The following is a 22,790-nucleotide window of genomic DNA, read 5'->3' as shown; positions in this document are numbered from 1 at the left end:
GAAAGAATACAAAGAAGAGAAAAATAGGAGGTGGCACAGGAGAGGAAAGGAAGAGAAGATGGGAAGGCAACTGTTTTACTATTTGCTTAGGCTGAACTCCTACTATGTAATTTCAAAGCATTATGTGTATATGAGTTCCTGACTTTTTAAAATATGAAGGGGTTCTAGATGTTACATACTATGTTAGCTGTGGTATTAACAGAGCCCCAAGAGATTAAGAAATTTGGTCACATTTATAATATGTGGACATACTTAGGTAACATTTACTGATCAACACCTATGATCTGGGCACTTGGCTAAGCCCTTTCCATATATTCTCTCATTTAATTCTTGCCCTCATAATAACCTGTGATATGTGTTATTATCCCCATTTCAGAGATGAGGAAACCAAGAGAGGAGAGAGAGAGAGAAAGAGAGAGAGAGAGAGAGAGAGAGAGAGAGAGAAAGAGAGAGAGAGAAGGGGGGGAGTCTCAAGTAATTTGAAATCCTTCAGCATTATGACCAATTTTCAAGCAAATATATTCTATGTTTATTTGTGCATTGTTACGCAGGTATATCCAGATTCAGCTCCTTCTCCCCAGGGCTAGTTTTCACTTTAGAAGGAATTCATTATGATATTACTCATAAGCTACCCCAGTGCATTTGCAATCAATTTATGAAGTTTGATTACTGTTCAATTTTTCAAAAAACATGTTTACAGATTATTGAAACTCACATTGCTTACTATATGGTAGGCACTCGACTAGGTGATAGAAAAAGGAAGAATGCAAAGTCATTCCTGCAAGGGGCTCTGATTCTTCTCTAGTAAGAAAGTCAATTATTCATTCATTCATTCATTCATTCTAAAGTATTATTAAGTGCCTCAGAGCGTGGTAAATGCTATAGTTTATGTAAGAACAAATCAACTTAGAATTATAGTACTTGGTAAAAGGAGATGTGCAAATAATGGTTTTATCAGACAGTACTGTGATTAAGTGCTTGGACAGCTAGAGCCAGGCCGCCTGACTTAAAAGTCTATTTCTGCCATTTAAAGGCTATGTAGTATTGAGCTAGTTACATAACCTCTTTAAGCCTTTGTTTCCTATCTATAAAATGAGGATAGTATCTCATAGGGTTGCTGTGAAAACTAAAAGTGAATATATGTAAAGAATTTAGAAGCGTACCTGTGTATTTGGTTGTTATTATTATTGTGACACAGATTTACCATATTCTGGAACGATTGTCAATTTCTGATTATAACAACTCAACAAAGGACAGTAAATGCTCTAAAAATTTTTGTTGACTAGAACTTTCTTGAAGCCTTACTGTTTTCCCCTGTAGACATGTCTAGAGTAGCCTCAGATTCCTTTTCTATCATATTTCTTAATTTCAAACCCCATGTCAAACCAGTTATTGCCCTTTGCTTCCCAGCTGTTTTCCTTGTGGGAAAGAGGAAGCTGACAGTTTTTTTTCCATTCAATCATCAGTTGTTTTTCGTTACTTGTCATTGTTAGAGCTCTTAATAATTTTATCTTTTCTATAATCTGAATGTTTGTATCCTCCCAAAATTCATATGTTGAAATCCTAACCCCCAAGATGATGGTATTAGGATGTGGTGCCTTTGGGAGGTGATTAGGTCACGATAGCGGAACCCTCATGAATGGATTTAGTTCCCTTATAAAAGAGGCCTGAGACCCCTCACCCCTTCCGCCATGTGAGGACATACTAAGAAGGCACCCTCTATGAGCCAGGAACAGGGCCCTCACCGGACACTGAATCTGTGAATGCCTTCATTTTGGACTTCCCAGCCTCCAGAACTGTGCAAAATAAATTTCTGTGTACATAAACCACCCAGTTTACAGTATTTTGTTATATAAGCCTGAATATAATAAGATAATCCTTTAAAAATGTTTACTATTTTTCTGATTATCAAAGTAATATGTGCTCAATATAAAAACAAGTCAGATATACAGAACTGGGTAACAGAAAGTGAAAGGCCCTGGTAATCCCACATCCAGAGATAATCACCATCAACGACTTGTTATATATGCTTCCAGATTTCTTCTAAAGCATTCATTTAATAACATGTATACCTTAATACAGAAAAGGGATCATATTAATTCACATTATTCTACAGCCTGCTTTTTTCACTTACGACTTTGAACATCTTTACATGTAGGTACAAATAGATCTTGTTTTTGTTAATGGCTGCTAGAGGTTTCCTTCTACAGATCTAGCATAATTTGCTTAACCATTTTCTTACTTGGATTTTGTTACTAGACTTTTACACCATTACTTGTTTCCACTGTTAAAATAAATACACCTGTACATATATTTTTGTACACGTGTAAATATTTCTGACATATATTAATAATTTTTACACAAATATCCCTAAGGTATAAATTTCTGGATGTGGAATTGCCTGTTCAAAGAGAACACATCTACTTATTTTGTCAACAATTTTCAAATTGTCCTCTAAAGGGATTTTTCCAATTTACTCTCACATTTACAGTGTGTGAGAATGTGTGTTTCTCCACATTTGACTGTTTTCTGAGTATTTTTTCTTGTCTCAATTTATACCAATCTTGAAATAATTTTTCTTTCAAATCTAAAATCAGTTTAAAACCCAGGGAAGATCAAAAAAAGTGGAGCAAAGTACACAAACCTGTTCTGTACAAACAGCATAATATTCCAAATTAATTATAATATTGGGATGTTTTCAATCAAAACATCACACTAGTTGTCAACAGTTTTAAAACGGCTTTAACCTCCAAGATCAGCAAATCTGAGACCTGATTAGATCAGTGCCACGCATCTCCTCCTGGATGGGGCGTGTGAAGTAGAAGCTGCTGCCATAAGGGACAGGGGAAGGAAAGTGAAAAAGCAAGAGGAGGGTAGCGGGCTCCAAATCTGGCGTCATCTTGTTGGTCCAGGGCAGTCCCTTGACTGTATTCTGGACCTCTCTCTGCTCCTACTGGGCTCCTCTTCTTTACTTCCAGTGCCTGGTGACGAGATGCCCACTAGCCAAGGGTCAGTTCTACTACCGCCTCTGTGAATCCTTTCCTAAAACCCTAGAAAACCATTCTCTTTAGTGCCTCTTTATATCTAAACCGACATCTTCCTGAGTATCTAACATTTTGTGCAGCGTGCTTATTAAGAGCATTTAGATGTTGCGTAAATGATGATTGACTGTTTGCTGACACGGAGAGATCTTGGTAGAAGACAGATTAGACTTCTCATGGTTCACAGAAACACATGGATTCAGACGAAAGAAGATAATCAAGTATTGGGCTGAACCATTCGTTTTGTTAGAACCAAGTAATTCCAAACATCCTGCCTTACTTTAGGTCTTGGTCCCTGCCTCTCCCCACCCACGAAAAACACTGCACAGAAACTTCGATCTTACAACAAAAAAGGGGGGAAACTCTCAGGTTGGAAAACCCTCTTAGCTGAGAATAACCTTTCAATTTGCCAGCTTCAGTTGTTAAGACATCTTTGGCGAAAATTAATGGGGACAAATGGGCAGACTCAGACGAAAACAAGAACTGACTCTACAATATAGCTTTAATAGCAGAGGCAGAACAAATGAAGTTGAGAAACTATTCATGCCAAGATATAGTTGTGTGCTCCAAATCCCAGGTAGGTACTTTCTCCTTAGACTTGGACCGCGCTTAAATGACTTTGTAACTATAACCGACCCCTACCCCCACCCCCCAGCCAAGTCTTAAGATCAGAGTTTTAATCGACAGGATAGACCCCTTCGCCCAGGAGAGGCGAAGTTTCTTGAGCTTGCCTCGCACCTGAGTGGCAACAGCGCCTGCCTGGCACCGAGCCCTGCCCAGGTGGGCGTTTGACAGGTATTTCAGCTACGGCGATATACGGCTGCCCTTCTTCCGTGCCCCAAGCACCTGCTCGGCATCTAGAAGCCTCTCGCCGCCAGTTCCCAGCCCCGAGCCACCTCCCTCGCCGGCTGTCGTCAGCCGGCCCGCCCGGCTACGGAAGCGCCCCGACCCTGGGCTTGCTTGGCAGGGCAAGCGGGGAAAGTGCTCGCAATCACATGGAGGCCCGGGCCCGCCCCATTGGCTGCGGCCGGGCCAGTCCCGACGCTCGCCGGCTGCGGTTGGTCCCAGAGCTGCAGCGCCTGCACGGGCCCGGAGTCCATGTTACGCTTTGTCTAATTCCCCTCGTTACAGAGTCATGTGCTGCTGCTCTCGTCGCCGCCGCTGCCGCCGCCCGTGGTGCCCCGGCTCCTCCGCCGCGCTTCGAGGTGGCAGCCGCGGGCGGGGCCGCGGGAGCAGGGTCCAGGGCGCAGCGCGCCTTCGCCGCCCCGGCGCGTCCCGGTGCAGCCGCCGCCCGCCGCAGGTGATGCCGCCACCTCCCGCCTCAGCATAAGCCTGGCTTGGCGGCCGAGCTGCCCCAGAAGGTCGGTGTGCATCTCTCCGGGCAGGGGCCGGGGGCTGCGAGGGAGGGCGACGCGCAGGTGGAGCGGCGCCGCAGCCGGAGCGCTCAACCCCGGCGCAGGCGTCCTGCCCCTCCGCGCGCGGCCCCGCGGCCCGAGCGGAGGCTGGGGCCGAGAACTCGATTGGGGACGACGAGGGGGGTCGGGAGGAGGTGGCGACGAGCGGAGCTGGGCTGCAGTTTGAGACCGCCCGCGCCCGAGAGACTGTTCCGCTTTCGGCAATCCAAGCGCTTCGGCCGCGGGCTCTGGGCCCTGCGAGGGGGCTGGCTCCTGACCCCGCTCGCGCGCGCTCCCTTCTCTCGCTTTCCTCCGCCCCATCGGAAAGGCGCGGAGAGCCGGTTACAGCCCGGCTGGTTCCTCCTGGAGGTGGGTGTTTGGTGTTTGGCCTTGCCGGCCCGGTGCCCATAGGTGAGCCCTTTAACTTCCCCAGAAACGCCTCCCCTCCGCCTCCTTCCCGCGCCGGGTGGGCTGCGCTGGGAGCCCGGCGGGCGGGGGCGGGGAGGCGAAGGCCCGCGCCCCGCCCCCGCGCCTGTGGGAGGGAGCTGGCGGCCCGCAGGTGCACCCAGCCCGCCGCGGGCCATCTCCGGGTTGGGTACCGGTATAATCCGCTTCTAGCTTGTTTGGAGGCGTGGGCTCTTGGGAGCGGGACTTCTGCTCGAATCCTGTCCAGGGGCTTGGAAAAGAGAATTGGGGCTGGGTGCCCAGAGGACCATCAGCCTCCAGCTACCGGAGGGGTGATAGGGCCTTTCCGCTTTCTGTTCCCCTTTATTTGGGGCATCCTTTATAGATAAAGAAATGAGATTTTTCGATTTTTTAAAAAGCCAGCTGCAGTGAAGAACTGCTGCAGGTCGAGGGGAGGAGAGGTAGGTCCCTGTTGGTGATGAAGAGGTGGGGTGTGACGTCCCAGGAGTACACAGTTGTGGGGTGTGTGGCCGAAGGTGGGGAGGTAAGGTTGTGGGAAGGGAACGGCGAAGATGACAGGGAGAGAGCACTCAGGAGGTAGGCAGAGAGGTGGGGAATAGGTCTTAGGGAGTCCGAGCTAAATGTGGGGCCCAACTTGAGCCCCCTGGGCTCTTGGCTCCTGTTGCTTTGCAGATTTCCTGCTCCTTGAATTTGAAAAATATTTTTTGTTGGACAAGGAAAGCTATGAGGATGTATTTTGGAAGAGATACAGGGGTAAAGAGCTGACTTCTGGAAACTTTCCTTGGCAGCTTTAATAATAAAATTCCGTTCAGGCAGCATTTGTTGGACACCTATTACGTGCTCTGTGCTGGACGTTGGTAAAGTCTGGACAGGCAGGGAATTCCCATCTGCAGTAATGGTGAGGGCTGTTTACCTCCAAGTGCCCAGAATGACAGTGATTCAGACCTTCCTTGCCAAAGCTGCTGCGGCCTCTGCTTCTTACAGACCTGTGGGGAAGAATCTCGCATGGTAACCAGTAATTGGGGTCTTCAGCCAACATTTATTTTTACAGTCCAGAAATGCTGAACAAACGACTGCTGTCAGACAGTTCAGGGTTGGAATTCTTGCTTCTCCTGTCTTGACACCAACTGACTAAATCCCCGTTAAAATTCATGTGCAAGATAAGAAAGAACCTGAGATTAAATTTAGGTGGTTAAAATAGGGTTCTGACTATGGAGTGTTTGGTCTCTGCAGGTTACCTAGGGAGTCCCACCATAAAATGATTGGGTCATCCATGGAGCTGGAAAAAAATTCCAAAATCTCTAAGTGTTACAGTTTATATATTCGAACATTTTATCTTATATTTGTCTCTTTTTTATTGAGTGTGTGTGTGTATAACTTTTGTTGACCAAAACAGATTTGAAGGTTGGAGAGGAAACTGTCCTTAGGTGACTCCCCCTTCCCTTACCCTGTGGAGAAGCCTACGATGCAACAGTTAAAATATTGAGCCATACTTGTATCTTTTTCTCCCTGCTCTATTTTCCAGCATTTAAAAAACTTTGTCAAAACTTGGCCTTTTTCCCCTTAATTTTAATGTTGTGCAGAGCTTTTTTAAAAAATTAACTTTAGAAAATTCTGATGTGTTTGTCATGTCCAAATAAATTGTTTTGGGAGCTATATTTTGGAAATTAGACTAGATTCCATTCTCAGTACTGTGTATAAATTGGCACTGGCTATTAAAAAAAGTCAAAATTTTGTCAGAACTTTGGACTCATGATCACATGTTCTTGGAATGATAGTTTGTAAGGGAATTCACTTATTTTTAATTGGAACTGGTGTTTGACATTTGAACTAACACCAGTTAATATTTATTAGTACCAGCAGTAAGTAGAGTACTAGAGTGGGTGCTGTATGACCTTAACAAGGAAGGAGAAGATTTTTGTAGTAATCACAGAGAGCAGATAAGACAGATACATGCAAGGACACCACCAGAAGCAAACAATCACACTTGTCTAAGAATTCAGGTGTTTGGATCCAGATGAAAGTGTTGTGTGTGTTGGGAGAGAGGAGTAAAGCAGAATTGACTTTTGACAGTAGTCAGGGATTTGGAGCAGAAAATATGACTAATGAAGGAGGGTGGAGGGAACCTAGTTAGTAGAAAACTTAACCACAAGTCAGTGGTGTTAATCATTTGCATCAAGACCAGCGGTTCTCAGCAGAGGGAGGTTTTGCCTCTTAGCAGCCATTTAGCAATGTCTGGAGACATTTCTGGTTATCATAGCTAGGGGCAGGTGCTACTGGTATCTAGTGGATAGAGGCCAGGGATGTGACTTAAACATACTACAGTGCACAGGACAGCATCCTTCCCACCTCCACCAAACAAAGAATGATCCTGTCCAAAATGTCAATAGTGTCAAGGTTGGCTGGGTGTGGTGGCTCACGCCTGTAATCCTAGCACTCTGGGAGGTCAAGGCTGGAGGATCGCTTGAGGTCAGGAGTTTGAGACCAGGCTGAGCAAGAGCGAGATCCCGTCTCTACTAAAAATAGAAAAAATTAGCTGGGAGACTATTTATTAAATTTTAAAGAAGAAAAACAGTGCCGAGGTTGAGAAATGCTGCCCTGGACAGTGAACCTGAATGGCACTGTGGCATTCTGAGAATAAAGTTACATCTCAGGATAGGTCTTGAAAGGAGGAGGTTCTTGACATCTGAGGAAGAATACCTTTGAGGTTAGAAAGCCAATCTAGGAGACTTCTATGCTCAGGCCTGAAGTGATTAGGATCTTTCAAAAGAAAGGGGCAGATTCAAGGGAAATCATAGCAGATGAGCTAGTAGGGTAGTGTAATATTGGCATTTTAGAGAGGCCCTGGTCTAACTTGTTGTTTGTTGTTGTTGGAGACAGGGTGTCACTCTGTTGCCCTGGCATCATCATAGCTCACTGCAACCTCAAATTCCTGGGCTTGAGGGATCCTCCTGCCTCAGCCTCCCAAGTAGCTGGGAATACAGGTGTGTACCACCACACCCAGCTAATTTTTCTATTTTTTGTAGAGACAGGGTCCCACTCTTGCTCAGGCTGCTCTTGAACTCCTGGCCTCAAGCAATCCTCCCACCTTGGCCTCCCAAAGTGCAGGGATTATAGATGTGAGACACCACATCCAGTCTTAACTTATTTACTTTAGTAAATTCTTACACTTGCTAGGTAGCCTTTGTTTAAATATCCCAGGGACAGTAAATTCTACTTATGAAGATGTCTCATCCTTGGACTGTTTGTATTATTATTATTTGAGCTGGAAACTGTCTCCTTGAAACTTTGTTGCATTGATTTTGTTCTTCTGGAGCTGCCCACTGCCACAGGACTACCAATTGAACGCACAAAGAGGGTATGGTGTCCCCTTCCTCTCAATTAACTTTTCTAATGCAAACTAGTCCTGATTTTTTTCAGTCATGAATGGAACATGGTTTGTCTCCCTTTGGCAGCATCTTTCATGGAGAGTCTGGAATTGAATATGGTAATTGAGATTTGATCTGGTCAATAAAGGGTACAGTGGGAAAACTGTCTACTGAGACCTAGGCATTAACGTGTATTCCTTGCAGCTTAAGCTTACAATTGCCTTTTTTTTTTTCCAAAGCAGCACCTAGCACAGACTCATGTATTAGATAGTCAGGTTATGGATACTCAAAACTCCCAGATATTTGCTGTATGAGCTGCTGCATCCTGTATTTATTGGGCAATTTTTTTCTGAGAAGTTGAGTGGATGTTTTTTGTTGTTGTTACTTTTCAACATTATCCTGTTTATGTTGGTCCAGTCTTCCAGCCTTTTGAGATTTTTGAATTTTGATTCTGCCTTTTAATTAGAAATGGAGAATGACTTTGCTGAAAACTTCAGTCACTTACTTACTACTACATGTAACCTAGTAGTTTGGGGCACTACTCATCCTCTGTGAGAGCTGGGGGTGCTCAGAGATGGAGGTGAGTTCCAGGGACTGATTAGCCCTTAATTTGGGGGCTTTTGAGGAATCTGTCTTTGTGGCCAAACCACATTACATTTAGCTCTCGAAATGTTTGCACCTGAGGTGCTATTTTGAAATTGTTTGTGTCTGTTGCAAGATTCTAAAATCTGTACTCCATCCTCTGGAATCTTTGTAATTCTGTGTAGATATCTGGAAGACAGTTTCTAATGTTTCATGCAAATTTAAAGGTTTTCAAATCAGAGTTGCTTTTAAAATTTGTGAGAAGGTAGACAGGATAACTGGCAAAACCACATATATGAACTTGGTTCCCACTCCGGCAAAGCTTTGTTTTTTTCTCTTTTTTGCTGGTGTGCCCCAAATACTTAATTAGTTATGGCTTTACATTTAAGGAAGGAGAGAGATTGAGGCTCAGAAACAAACCTTTTTCCCGGAGCTGGGCTTTAACTTGTCATTGGTGTAATTTCATGCTTAATTTGGATTTCACATCTTCACTGAGAAGATATTAGGAGATTACCACTCCCAGAAGCAGGCAGGTTAGACATCCCAGATGATTTAGTGCCAAGTTCTCCAAATGCTCTAGATCTGTCCAACAAACTAGCTTTAAATAAATTACTTGGTTTGGATGGTAGCTATCTCAGTGTTGAAGGAGTGCTGGAGCAAAATTCTAAATCTCATAGCCAACATGTGCAGCCTCTTTGTTATGAATGTCCATTGTGCCCTAATCCCTTGTTGATGTGTTGTCTGTCCAGATGGCACAGTCTGCTTGGTCTCGCTTCTGCACTGGTCCACATGGGAAATCTGTTTATATCCTCTGGGGATGAAGGCTATTCCTATGAGAAGAAGGAATGTTTTGTGAATGTGTAAGATTTCTTGAGGGGTAATCATTGAAAACCTTTAGATATTATCCCTTTATGTTTTCAAAGGCTGGGTCAGAGTTGAAGTCACCTTGGAATTAAGCATTCAGTTGTATCATTTTGAATAAAAAGAATATTATAGCGGGAAGTGATCAACCCTTGAATTTTATGGATGAGAATATCCAGGCACAGGAAAATGATGTGATTAGCTTAAGTTTTACGCAGGTAGTGAGAGTGGGCATTAGAATCTATCTACCACAAATAAAGGCTAAGGATGAAGATTTCTTCTTTGCTTAGAGGTGTGGAAACAGTAGGGTCCCTTGGGTCTTATTTACATAATTGATCCAAAAGATGGAGCATGCAGTGAAATTTCTAGGTTTACAGATGACAGTAAGCTCTTTTGGATTATGAAATATCTAATCAATGGGGATTTACTCCAAGGAAACCACACTAGGGGATGTATTAGTCATCAGAAGATTTGCAGGTGAGTTTCTTTGTGGGTCAATATGAGGTTGGGTATTAAGGGAAATTATGGAATTATCATGGGATGGTGTTTTTTTGGAAAAACCCAGAGAAGGGTTCTGCAGATATTTTCACAATGTCCTAACTTGCTTTTATAGATAAAAAGGACAGGAAATGCTAAACTTCATCAAAGAGATTTTGGAGAAAACCCCAGAAAACTGTCTTAATTGAGTTTCCACTGTGCTTTGTTCAAAGTCAGGGCGCCTAACCTTAGGAAAGACACTAGAGTTGGAATGAGCAATGCAATGGCATCTAGAAAGTTTGGATATTCCTGCTAGAATGTAAGCTTCACGAGGACAGGGTCCCTCGCCCATCTGTTTCTCTGATAAAAATATTAGGATTTCTAGCATCTGAAAAGAGTCAGCTGAAAGATGTTATTGAGGCCGATGAAATGACAAGGATAGGGATATAGACAGCCTTGATGCTCACTGAATTCCAGTAAGCCTGAATGTCATATTTTAATTGTTTGCCTCCTTGTCTTTATGCTCCAGTACTCCATCGGTGCAAGGCAGGGGTATACCTGCCTTGTTCTCCGCTGATTTTCTAGTGCCTTGTGCATAGCAGGCCTTTCATTAGTATTTGTTACCCAGAGGAATGAATGAAGAGGTATACTTTAAAGCTTTATAAAACATAAATTCAGGGTGAATGCAAATAAATATGGTTTTCCTTAACCCTGGCTGGGATTATTTTTAAAATAACCCCAGGCTGGGGAATATTTTTAAAATATGTATGTCCAGACCCTTCCCCATGCCTATTGAGTCTGAATCCCTGGAGGTGGAGTTTAGTTTAGAAAATACCCCCCACTTCCCAAGTAATCCTGATGTGCAGCCAAGGCTGAGAACCACCTTACAGAGTTATACACAAAGGTACTGATTGCAGTGCCAGATTTTGAAACATTGAGTGGCTGACAAGCCCATAATTGGTTAAGACAAACAAGGAGGTTCAAGGATGTATCAGTCTCCTTAGAAGGTGGTGACCCAGACAGCAGATGGTCCACAGTGTGGCCTTCGGGGCCTCCATGAGACAGTGCATCCTGGAATGGGTAGCATGATGGGACGCACTCTCAGTCTATTCCTGAGCAGTCGTTTCCAGAGTGGGTCCATGATGACAGTTTCACCAGCCCATGGAGAAATGAGAAGAAAAAAAGACAATGCAGTAAACTTTCCACTTTCAATTTTAGTGCGATGTTTATTCAATTTAAGGGGCCTTCAAAAAGAAAAACTTGGATTGTCCTTCCTTCTTCGAGTGTTCTTTGAGAGTTTTGGGGGGTATTTTTTCCCCCATTTTATGAAAGGATAGTGATGGGTTTGTTTTTTGCTGTCATTTCTTGCTCTGGTTTTAACTTGGCAATTTTATGACAGTCTTTTTTAAAATGTTACTGGCCCGTGAAATCAAAAGTCTGGGAACTATCACTGCTATGAGGTTTTCAAGATGTCTCTATTCTCCCCTTGACACCTGCTATTGGGGAAGGCTCATCAATGAGGTGTTAGATTCCATTACAAGCATTTTTTTCTTACCTTTGTTTTTTCCTTCTCTGCTTGCTGGTAATAATTAGGAACATTGCCAGAGAAGGCTTCACTTCCCCAGCAACACATAAATCCCATTGCTACATCTTAAGATCAACAGATAGCCAGCACTGCAATGAGTTCTACAGGGCAGGGAGAAGACAGGAGGTGCAGACACCCTGCTCTCCAAAGGCTGCTGGCCAAGAGAAAGTTGCCCCTCTGGATCTCAAGCTATGGAGACAGGACAGAACCCATCAGACAGGTGTGAAATGCCATCAGTCAACATTCTTTTCACTGGTTGTTCCCAACCCAAATCTAAGAAATATTTCAAAATTCAAAGTCTTGGGTCCCCATGGTGCTTGTACTGGCACCCTACTGAATAGGCTTTTAAAATCAGTTTATTCTCAGATATGATTATTTTTAAACTTAGTTGGCTAAGAAGTAGTTGGACAAGTTATGGAATACCCCAGGTTACACAACAACTGCCATTTATTAGGCATTTACTGACTGTTCAAACCTACACCTTGGAATTTACATGCATTCTCATTTAATTCCCAAAACAATTCTGAGTGAAAAATGGACTTATTCCTACTCTACAGGTGATGTAATGAGGCCAGGACACACAGGTCATGTAATTTGCAAAAACATCACACAGAAGTGGTGGAGGTTGGAATTTGAAGCCAGACTTGTTTTACATCAAAGCCCATTGTCTCTTATCTACTATACTCTTCTTTCTCATTTCTCTAATTAGATTCCTTTGTATTCATTTTACAATACCTATTAATATTTCTGTTACACAAAGAAGAGAGTCAGATTTTGATATTTTTTCTATCCCTATTTTATCACCAATATTGATGATAGAATGCCACTTGTAATAGTACACAGTAAGCACCCTCCTCCTGATTACATCTGACACTAGAGTAACTACATAAAAATATTATGTAAAGATGTAGCTAATGTTTGCTAAGGTGTTATGTCTTAGCTGAATAAATGCCATAACAAATATATGCAATAAAAACAAATAATCATCCATATCCTCACAGTAAAAAAGAATGAATAAATAAATTTCCATGTATCTATATCATATTCATAGTCTGTTTTATTGATACATTTATTATACTCAAGTATAACAGCTTTAGTGGAGTGAATTTATTCCTTTAAAATTTCTGTTTTAACAGTTTATTTTTCATATTAACATTTAGGCAATAATAAAGTGCAAATTAGGAAGTGGGCTGCAGTGTTATACGTCTCACACAACTACACCCCCTTACTACACACAAAAGTACGCTTTTTCTTCAACTTAGTTCTTTTTTTTTTTTTTTTTGAGACAGAGTCTCACTGTGTTGCCCGGGCTAGAGTGCCGTGGCATCATCCTAGCTCACAGCAACCTCAAACTCCTGGGCTCAAGAGATCCTCCTGCCTCAGCCTCCCGAGTAGCTGGGACTACAGGCATGCGCCACCGTGCCTGGCTAATTTTTTCTCTATATATATTTTTAGTTGTCCAGATCATTTCTTTCTAATTTTTTAGTAGAGACGGGGTCTTGCTCTTGCTCAGGCTGGTCTCGATCTCCTGACCTTGAGCGATCCGCCCGCCTCGGCCTCCCAGAGAGCTAGGATTACAGGCGTGAGCCACTGCGCCCGGCCTCAACTTAGTTCTTTTAAAATATTTTTCTATTACAAAACATTTTCTCTCTCACTTAGTTCTGAATTATTTTCCTTATAAATTATTTGTACTTGGTAAATTCTGTTCCAAGCAGAAATTTTGTACATCTGTAATTTCTGCACTAATCAGGGAGAAGTTAGAATTGGATACTAGCTGTAGCCTGGGGGTCTTAGGCAAATACCAACCCTTGCCTGAAGTGGGCCTCGCATAAGATGATTTGTGGCAGGTGGTACTCACCCTCAGGGTAGGGTAATCCGGAGGGAGTGGGGGCTGGGCCTGGACGGAACTAGAAAATGGAAGTTCTGTCTCAAGTGGGTCTGTTTAGCCACCAATCTGGGCCAATGTTGCCAGATCTTCTGATTTTACGCTGTTAGCCAGGAATCTGGATTATTATGTAAAATCTGATTTTAAAAAGTTGGCTAACTCAACATTTTAAATAAGAACTTCCTGTAGACCAAACAAAATAGCTTTGTGGGCTGGAAACAGCCTGTGAGCTTAGACCCTTAGAGATAGATAGCCCTTGAGTGGCCAGATAAATGGAAGTATGGGATTTGAGTGAAAGCACAACACATTTTTAAGAATCGGTTTAAATTGAAACAAATCAAAACTTGATTTCATGTTTTTGTGTCCCCCCAAATATACACAGAGCAGAACAAAACAAACCTAAAACCCCATATTTATAGTGATAACAATTTCTGACCTTTATTTTTATTTTTTCTGTTGCCCGAGTGCAGTGGCCTCATCATAGCTCACTGCAATCTCAAACTCCTGGGTTCAAGCCATCCTCCTGCCTCAGCCTCCTGAGTAGCTGGGACTACGGGCATGCGCCACCATGCCTAGCTAAGTTTTCTATTTTTAGTAGAGACGGGGGTCTCGCTTTTGCTCAGGCCTGCCTCGAACTGCTGACCTCAAGTGACCCTTCCACGTTGGCCTCCCAGAGTGCTAGGATTACAAACATGAGCCTCCATGCCTGGCCTCTGACCTTTAAATTTGGTAAATTACACCTGTTAATGGAAAAAAAAACCCAAACTGTAATTTAGAGGGGTTTATTCTGAGCTGAATGTGTGTGACCTAGTCTGGAGCACATGGCCTCAAGAGGTCCTGAGAAAATGTGCCCATAGTAGCTGAGTTACAGTTTGTTTTTATACATTCATGGAGACAGGAATTACATGTAAGAGCATAGGTCAATACATAGAAGGCATACATTGATTTGGCCTGAAAAGGTGAGACATGTCAAGGGTGGGGGGGATGCCTTATAGGTTATAGGTGGGTTTAAAGATTCTTTAATTTGTGTTTGATTAAAGAAATGAAGCTTGGTGTAAAGACTTGGAATGTTTTAACTTAAGGTAAGGATATCTGTTAATCAGAGACTAACCATCATTTATGGAAACTCAAGTGATCTATTAAGTAAACTGATGGCCTGAAGGTGTGGTTTAAGCTATGTCTTGCATGGCCTTAGGCCTGTTCATGATTTAGAATTTTGGCTGGAGGAGTGGCTCACACCTGTAATCCTAGCACTTTGGGAGGCCAAGGCAGAGGATCGCTTGAGGCTAGGAGTTCAAACCAGCCTGAGCAACTTAGTGAGAACTGTCTCTAAAAAAAACTGAAAAATTAGTTGGGCGTGGTGGCATGCACATGCAGTCCCAGCTACTCAGGAGGGTGAGGCTGGAGGATTGCTTGAGCCCAGGAGTTTGAGGTTGCTGTGAGCTGTGATGATGCCACTGCACTCTAGCTCGGGTGACAGGGCAAGACCCTGTCTCAAAAAAAAAATAAAAAATAAGAAGATATCTTATTGTTACAAAAAGCTCTTGAAGGGAAGGAACAGGACAAGACATGGCTGACATCCCTTCTCCTCATGGCCACCGACTCAGGTTTAAAGTTTTTCTGGGTTCTTCTTGGTCAAGAGGGAGTCCAGTCAGTCAGCTGGCAGGGCTTAAGATTTTATTTTAGTTCACAACCTGAAGTGGATGTACTTGAAGGGGTTGTCCTACCTGAGGAGTACTAGGTTCAGGGAGAGTACAGGTATAAGGGGGGAGGGGACAGATGGGACAGGAGTACTGTGAGGGGTACAAGCCACTTGGAGTTGAGTAAAGAAATAATCTATCCCAGACGATGAGGGAGGAAGATTTCTTCATATCTTAAAATTGATTTAGGGATAAATGGGGAAGAGAAAAAAGGAGGAATCCTTACATGAGAAAGGGAAAAATTCGACCTGATGAATATTTAGAAATAGTACAGAATCTGTGTGGGAGGGGCAAAGAATGCTATTATTTTGCCATTCCTAGTGCATTCAAGTTAACTTATGTCGTGGCTTATGCAAAGGGGAAATTGGAATGAAAAGGAAGGGGAAAGGGTTGATGTCAGAAAGGAGACTATGGAGTAAGGAAAAGAAGAGAGTAGGCCATAGAACAGCTGATAGCAAAAAGTAAACCAAGAAAGCTGGAAAATGTTTGCATTGTGAAAAGCTGCCTATGTCAGAATACAAAGCAACACTTGTTTTTTTAAACCAAACTACAACATTGTCTTAGGGAGTATATACAGCAGACCCCAGAGAAAAGATGGTTTGATGGTTTGGGGCACCAGCTTGTTTTGTTTATGGAGAGCTGGTGTGCTCAGGGCCCCTTGGACCAACCTTCATGGTCCCTTTGTGTTTAATGGTGTCAGCAGGGCTGCATCTGCCCTGTTCTAGGGCACACTGGTTGGAGGACAGTATCCACTGGGTTTAACCCTCTCCTCTGGTGGAGTGTCCCTGTGCAGCACGTAACTCACCTGTACTCTGATCCCACTAGTGCTCCTGTCTTTAGTTTTATTTGCTCTTCTGGAGAAAATCCAATGTTGTTTAAGGGTAATTTGTTGTATATATATCCTCTTTGAAAGAGAAGAGAGTGGTAATATTTTAACAGATCTCTATTACCAACTGAGTCTCGAATCCTAGTCTAAGGGGATTTTTAAAAGCATTTTTCTCTTAATAACTCCAAGCATATGGTGCACAGTTTCTGGAGTTTCAGCATTTTCTAGAAAAAAAAAACCCTTTTGATTCATCCACAGGTTTTATTCCAGTCCTTAGGACTGTCTTCCCTGTGTGATCTGAACTGCACTTTCTTTTTCTTTTTTTTTTTTTTTTTGAGACAGAGTCTCACTGTGTTGCCCTGGGTAGAGTGCCGTGGCGTCAGCCTAGCTCACAGCAACCTCAAACTCCTGGGCTCAAGCGATCCTCCTGTCTCAGCCTCCTGAGTAGCTGGGACTACAGGCATGCGCCACCATGCCCGGCTAATTTTTTCTATATATTTTTAGTTGTCCGATTAATTTCTTTCTAATTTTAGTAGAGACGGGGTCTTGCTCTTGCTCAGGCTGGTTTCGAACTCCTGAGCTCAAACAATCCGCCCGCCTCGGCCTCCCAGAGAGCTAGGATTACAGGCGTGAGTCACCGCGCCCGGCCTGAACTGCACTTTCTTAACTGCGTAACTTTAAATTTCTAACCCTTTGCTTGCTCTCAGAGTAAATGCATTTAAAAATATACCTCCATATAGCTGTAATGCAATAAGGATCTTTGTTTTTTTTCTCATTATGGGAACTCATTTGTGGTATTGAAAGAATGGATGCAGATTTCCTTACACTGTTGCTGGGAAGAAAGAAAATTCTTCAGATTCCGCTGCTTAGCCTTCTAGGGGCTCTAGTCCACAGATGGAAATCCTGGAAGATCCTATCAGGAAGTGAAACTTGTAAATAATCTTTGTACTAGTTTTGGGCATTATGGGTTAACAAGTTGTACAAGAAGTTGTCTTTAACTTTCTTATTAAAAGTACACCTAAAAAAGAATTCAATCCTAGGTGACTAATCTAGAAGTAGTAATGAGAAACACTTAGGGAGTCCTTGCGGTGTGCCAGGCACTGTTTGGAGCACTTGACATATATTAGCTCATTTTTCCTCACAGCAGCCCCATTTTGTAGCAGAGGAGGCCAAGGCTGGGTTCTCCAGTCTGGCTGCCTCTCCCAATCATCATGAACAGTTGAGTAATTCAAGGTCATATGCTAGTAAGCAGCAGAACTGTGATTTGAACTCAAGCTGTCATGGCTTTAGGATCTGTGCTTTTGAGGACTGCATTATTGTCTCTGTACTCTCTCATAGCAACAATCGCAAATTTGCTTTAGAAACTTTTGCTTTTCACATCACCTCAGTCTTAGAGTCAACATCAGAGTTTGACTGAAAAAGAAAGAAAGAAAATCATACTCCTTCCCTTATACTGCCTCCCTGAGCCAACTGAACAAATGAAATCGTCAAGACAGTTTCCGTCTAGGAACAGCAAGCTGACTAAAAGATCTTCCTGGAACACTGTACTAAAATACTGGACTGATATTCTAAAGGCTGTAGTTGGAGCCTTGTTGCTGTGACAACCCTCATCCTTGGCACCAGAATTGTTTTTAAGAGCACAAAACCTATCTTGTTTTACCTTTACAACTGGTGCATTTGGTGAGCTGCTAACAGAGTTTTTGAAATTGCTTTTTGCAATTGATATAAGGCAGTGGGAAGGACCTAGGAAGCTTAAAAGACTTGAGTTCTGGTCCCAGCCCTCTCTCCAGTGGACTCGTGTGACCTTGGGTTTCATTTCCTGTTAATGGGAGAGGGGACAGTAATGGCAATATGATTGGTTTGGTGAGGATAAGAAGCAATTATATATGACAGTATTTTATTAACAACAATAGCTGTGTGTTAGGCAGTGAGCTGACCAGCATGTCCTTTCTGAGTCTTGGAGCCATTTTCCATGAGTGCAGGTGGGGTAGGTCCTTGGGAGTGGTTGGGGAAGGTTTGTGTTGATCTGAACACCCTTCCTTTCCTGTCCCCTCCTTACCTGTGTCACAGTGTGAAGGGTAGTGTGGGTGTCAGCTCAGTTTCTGGTCCTAATTCCTTTTCCTTGGTTTTTCCCCCTCCTACTCTGGGCTCGCCTCCAATTTGCTTACAAAGTGCTGTTTGTTGCAAGGGTGAAGCAGGCGATTCTCTGGGCAGGGACTCCGTGGCTGCAGGCAGTTACTGTAGTTCAAAGCAAAAAGCCAAGCCGGAGTAGGAGGGACACTGGCAGGGCTTGTTCATTAGAATTTTGTACATTGATTTTTAAAGGAAAGAAGGAGAGTAGAAATAGACTAGAAATAAAATAGGAATAGAAGTATTATGCAACAAAATTGGGTAAGGGGAAAGGACTTTAAGAAATCAATGTTTATTACTTTGAAAGGAAATGCTCTTTTTTTTAAAAGTAAAAGCAAATGCTTTTTGAACACTTACTGTATCTGCAGTGTACTGTAGTAAAATGGGAAACAAAAGTTAACAATTAATAATAATAACAACAGCTATCATGTTAGTGCATTTTAGGTGGTCCATAATGGGACACTTTTCATTTTTTATCCTCGTATCAGCCCTGAAGGTTGTTGTCATTGGAGTCCCAATTCAAAGGTTACAAAACCGAGGCTCAGCGTGTTTAAATAACCTGCCCAGGGTTACAGTGCTAGTACGTAACTGCAAGGACTAAACCCTGAACCTAGGTCTGTTTGTATCTCATCCACAATATGAAAGATAAGTAAGATATGCCCCTGCTTTGCAGACTTGCATGTAAACAGTTTGGTATAATATAATTCAGCACAATGTGCAGTATATATGCTGTAATTCTTGCATTAGCTAAATATTTTAGACATTTGCCCAGAAGGAGAGACTGATTTTTGACTGGAAAGATCAGGAAAGTTTTCACAAGGAAAAATAACTTAAGCAGAGCTTTGAAGGAGGAGAAAGAGGATGGCAGGTGATTGGTGGGGGAGCTGAGGGAACATTGGAGTAGCAAAATGTGCAGGTATGAAAGTATGGAACATGTTTGGGGAATGCTGTTGTGACAGAGTGAGGGATGTAGGAAGAACAGAGACTAGAGAAACAGTTTGGGACAGATTATGGAGAGCCTAGAGCAGCCTGTTAAGGAATTTGGACTTCATTCCATTGCTTTGAAGGTTCTTAAGAAGGGACGTAATTTGCTCTACTCTCTGACTTCAGTGATTCTGGTGGTAGAGTGGAGAAAGGAGTAGAATGTCTGCAGCAGGGATTCCCCAACTGAACTACACCTTAGGGTCACCTGGGAGATTCTTTAATGGACAGATTCCGGAAGCACACCATCCAGTGATTCTGATGCTGCACATCTGGGGTAGGGCCTGGGAAATTGTGTTTAGAAGGCCTAGCAAGTGATTGTGAGTGCCGTCTGGTGAGTGAAGGGATCCTGAGGGCATTGGGGCATTTGGGAGAAAAATCTAAGCTGAGGCTAATTTGGGATTTGTCATTCTGTGAATGATTTTTTAAACCATGGGAAGGTGCCAATCATCAAACTTTGGGGTAGATCTGTCTATTTAGGTTTTATAGTTTGCTTTTTATTGTCTTTTTTTTTTTTTTTTGAGACAGGATCTTGCTCTGTCACCTGGGCTAGAGTACAGTGGCATCATCATAGATCACCCCTGGGCTCAAGTGATCAACTTGCCTCAGCCTCCCAAGTAGCTGGGGTTATAGGCACAACCACCACACCCAGCTGATTTTTCTATTTTTTCTTTCTTTTTGGTAGAGACAGAGTCTCTACCAGTCAGGGTGATCTCAAATTCCTGACCTCAAGCTGTTCTCCTGCCTTGGCCTCCCAAAGTGGTAGGATTAGAGGCGCAAGCCACCACACCCAGCCTACTTTTTATTCTCTATAAATATTAAGCAGTAATCTCATAGCATTGTCATTTGACTGAAATTTTTCACATACAGTTTTTCATTTGTATCTAGAATGTAGCACAGCTCTAATCTTTATGCCCTTGTGCCAAATTTCTCCTTTTTTGTTGTTGTTTATTTAGAAGAAAATAATACATTGACAGTCTCTGGTAGAGCATGAGCTCTGGAATCTGCTGCCTAGGTTTTCATTCTGCTCTGCCACTTTCTAGTCATGAGACCACAGGAAAGTTATTTAACTTTCTATAAAGTGAAGATTTAACAGTATTTACCTGCTAGGGTTGGTTGTAAGAATAGTTTATGTAAAATGCTTCGAGTATTAACTATGCTGGCACATAGTTAACACTCAAATGTTAACTTAGCTGCTGTTGCAGTTATTGCCATTAATTCTGCAGATGACCCAAAGATTCCTTCCCTGTATTGCTCACATATTAAGAGCTTGACTTTTAAGATATGACTATACAAATTGCAAGTGAGAGTAGTGAGTAATAAGGGTGACATGTTAGGATAGGAAGTTTTAATTATGTAGTGACCCCTCTTTCCTTTCAGGGCTTTTTATTTTCTAGAAACATATGTTTTCCTCCCATAAACAAGCTTGCTAGGATATACTTAGAGCCCATATCTGGGAAAGAACCTTCCCTTTCATGTTGGCTACGGAGCTAATGTTCAGTTCTTCAGTCTCTTAGGAGCTGCATGAAATGACGCTCACTTTTACATTTCCTGGGACCCACCCCGAATATAAGCGATTTTTTTTTTTAAATGTTACAGACCTCTCTTATTCTCATTTCTTGAGTCTAAATCAACTATTAACTTTTAAAGTAAAATTTTTGCTGGGAAGACAAACAGTTCTCCCATGGGAGAAGCTATTTCTCAACATTAAAGAAATTAAAAATTATAATTTATGCTTAAAATAATAATGTTAATCCAAGTTTTAGTTCTCTCCCCCTTCTCTGTTATTCTTTATCCTGCCATGTGTTTCCAAACCATTCTCATGACCTTCTGCCTGTGCAGCACGTTTGTAGTGGGACCAGATTATACGTACACCACTGACTTTTTCATCCGACCTCCAAATTCAGCCTTTGAGCCCCTTCTTTTCTTTGGGTTTTCCTAACAAAATCATCTTGTTGAAAGGAATATCATTTCTGATGGTGTTTGGAATAATAGGGTCATACTTTGTGAGGTTCAGACCTGAAGTCCTAAAAATTTAAACATGTATCTATTTGCTATGGCTCACTTTACTTAGTTCAGTCTTGGCATTTCAGGTCTGGAGGTGGTTACTACCCATTGGACATCCTTAGCCACTCCCTGCAAATTAGAGGGAGGAAAAATGCAACTAAACTTCTTGTTTTTCTTCATGTCTCTGTTAATTTAACTAAGTCAATTGGCTTGCCCCCATTTGCCCTTTCACACCTACCAACTTAATGTTATGTGCAAATCTGATTATAACGGTGTGAATAATTTCTAAGTTACTTTTGAATACAGATCAAATTCTGTTCCTTGTGGCTTTTTTCTTCATCATACTAGTAGATGTAGCCAGTGTTTTTCTTTCTAGCCTGCTTAAATCCTATGTGGTTGTTGTAGCAACATAGGTTACAGTTGATTTAGCGATCCTGATTTCACAGGACACTGTATCAGCTGCGTTACCAAGATCGATCAAAGTACCTGGGGTTCATTGCATTCCCTTCCGTTGCTAATTCAGTTGTAACGTAGCCAGGCAATCCTGGAGCCTTGAAATCCAGGATTCTGGTCAAGGTGAGAAAGCAGCCCTTCTTCCTGGTTTTTTCATTCTGCAGATATCTTTCTTTTCTTCTAAATATTCATTTATTCAGCAATGTGTCCCAGGCTCTACATCCCTGACTTCCAGCAGCAGCAGCCTAGTCTACCTACGGCCAGTGGTTACATTCTTGCTGCAAACAGGAAAATCTGTGAGCCCTTCACCCCAGCGTACCCTGTGAACTTCCACGCTAGAGAAAGCAAACCCGATCCAGTTGTGCCTTAGTGGTAATAAAATATGTTGGTCAAAATTAGACTTCGTGGCTTCCAGGCTGCCTGAGTTCTGGTATTTACTAGCAGTGTGATTTTAGGCAGGTTACAGATGTCTCTGTGTCTGTTTTCTGATCTGTGATATGAAGATAAAGATAATTCCTACCTCAAGTTTGTTATCAGGAATATACGCAAAGTGGTTAGCATTTACTGAACTAGGGTTAGTTAAAAAATTGGTGAGTAAGTTTTCAAAAGTTCATAATAAAGATTCTGGATATTCTGGATTTTCTTAGCTGACTGTAACCTCAAACTCCTGGGCTCAATCTATCCTCCTGCCTCAGACTCCTGAATAGCTGGGATTTCAGGTGAATGCCACCACACCCTGTTGCTCAGGCTGGTCTTAAACCCCTGGCCTCAAGCAATCCTCCCTTCTGGGCCTCCCAAAATACTGGAATTGTAGATAGGTGTGAGCTACCACACCTAGCTCCAGTTTCTGGATTTTTCAGGCGGTTTGTTTCTCTTTCATGCTGTTTGCCTTGGCCATTCTACTACAGACAAGGAAAGGAGATGATAATCAAAGTATCTAATTTTGCAACCTTAAATTATTCATAAATTGTTTTTCTTCTTTTTAGACTCCATTATGTATAATTAACAATTGATGTATTTAAGATAATGACATGTGACTTATTTTCTATCAACTCATATTTTGCTACTTCATAC

At 42.4% G+C, this 22,790-nt stretch overlaps 1 protein-coding gene across 1 annotated transcript in view; it reads left to right on the top strand.

The window, feature by feature from the left end:
- The first annotated feature begins 4,105 nt into the window (after positions 1-4,105).
- Positions 4,106-22,790, top strand: part of LRRC8D (leucine rich repeat containing 8 family, member D) — a 114,028-nt gene continuing 95,343 nt past the window's right edge. The window contains exon 1 of the mRNA XM_012661151.1: positions 4,106-4,402. The gene's annotated coding sequence lies outside the window, so the exon portion shown is untranslated. The remainder of the gene's footprint in view (positions 4,403-22,790) is intronic.

The sequence above is a fragment of the Propithecus coquereli genome, unplaced genomic scaffold (assembly GCF_000956105.1).
Source record: "Propithecus coquereli isolate 6110/MARCELLA unplaced genomic scaffold, Pcoq_1.0 Scaffold7, whole genome shotgun sequence".
NCBI lineage: Eukaryota > Metazoa > Chordata > Mammalia > Primates > Indriidae > Propithecus > Propithecus coquereli.
The sequence above is the reverse complement of the archived record's forward strand: the minus strand, read 5'-3'. Positions and strand labels throughout refer to the sequence as shown.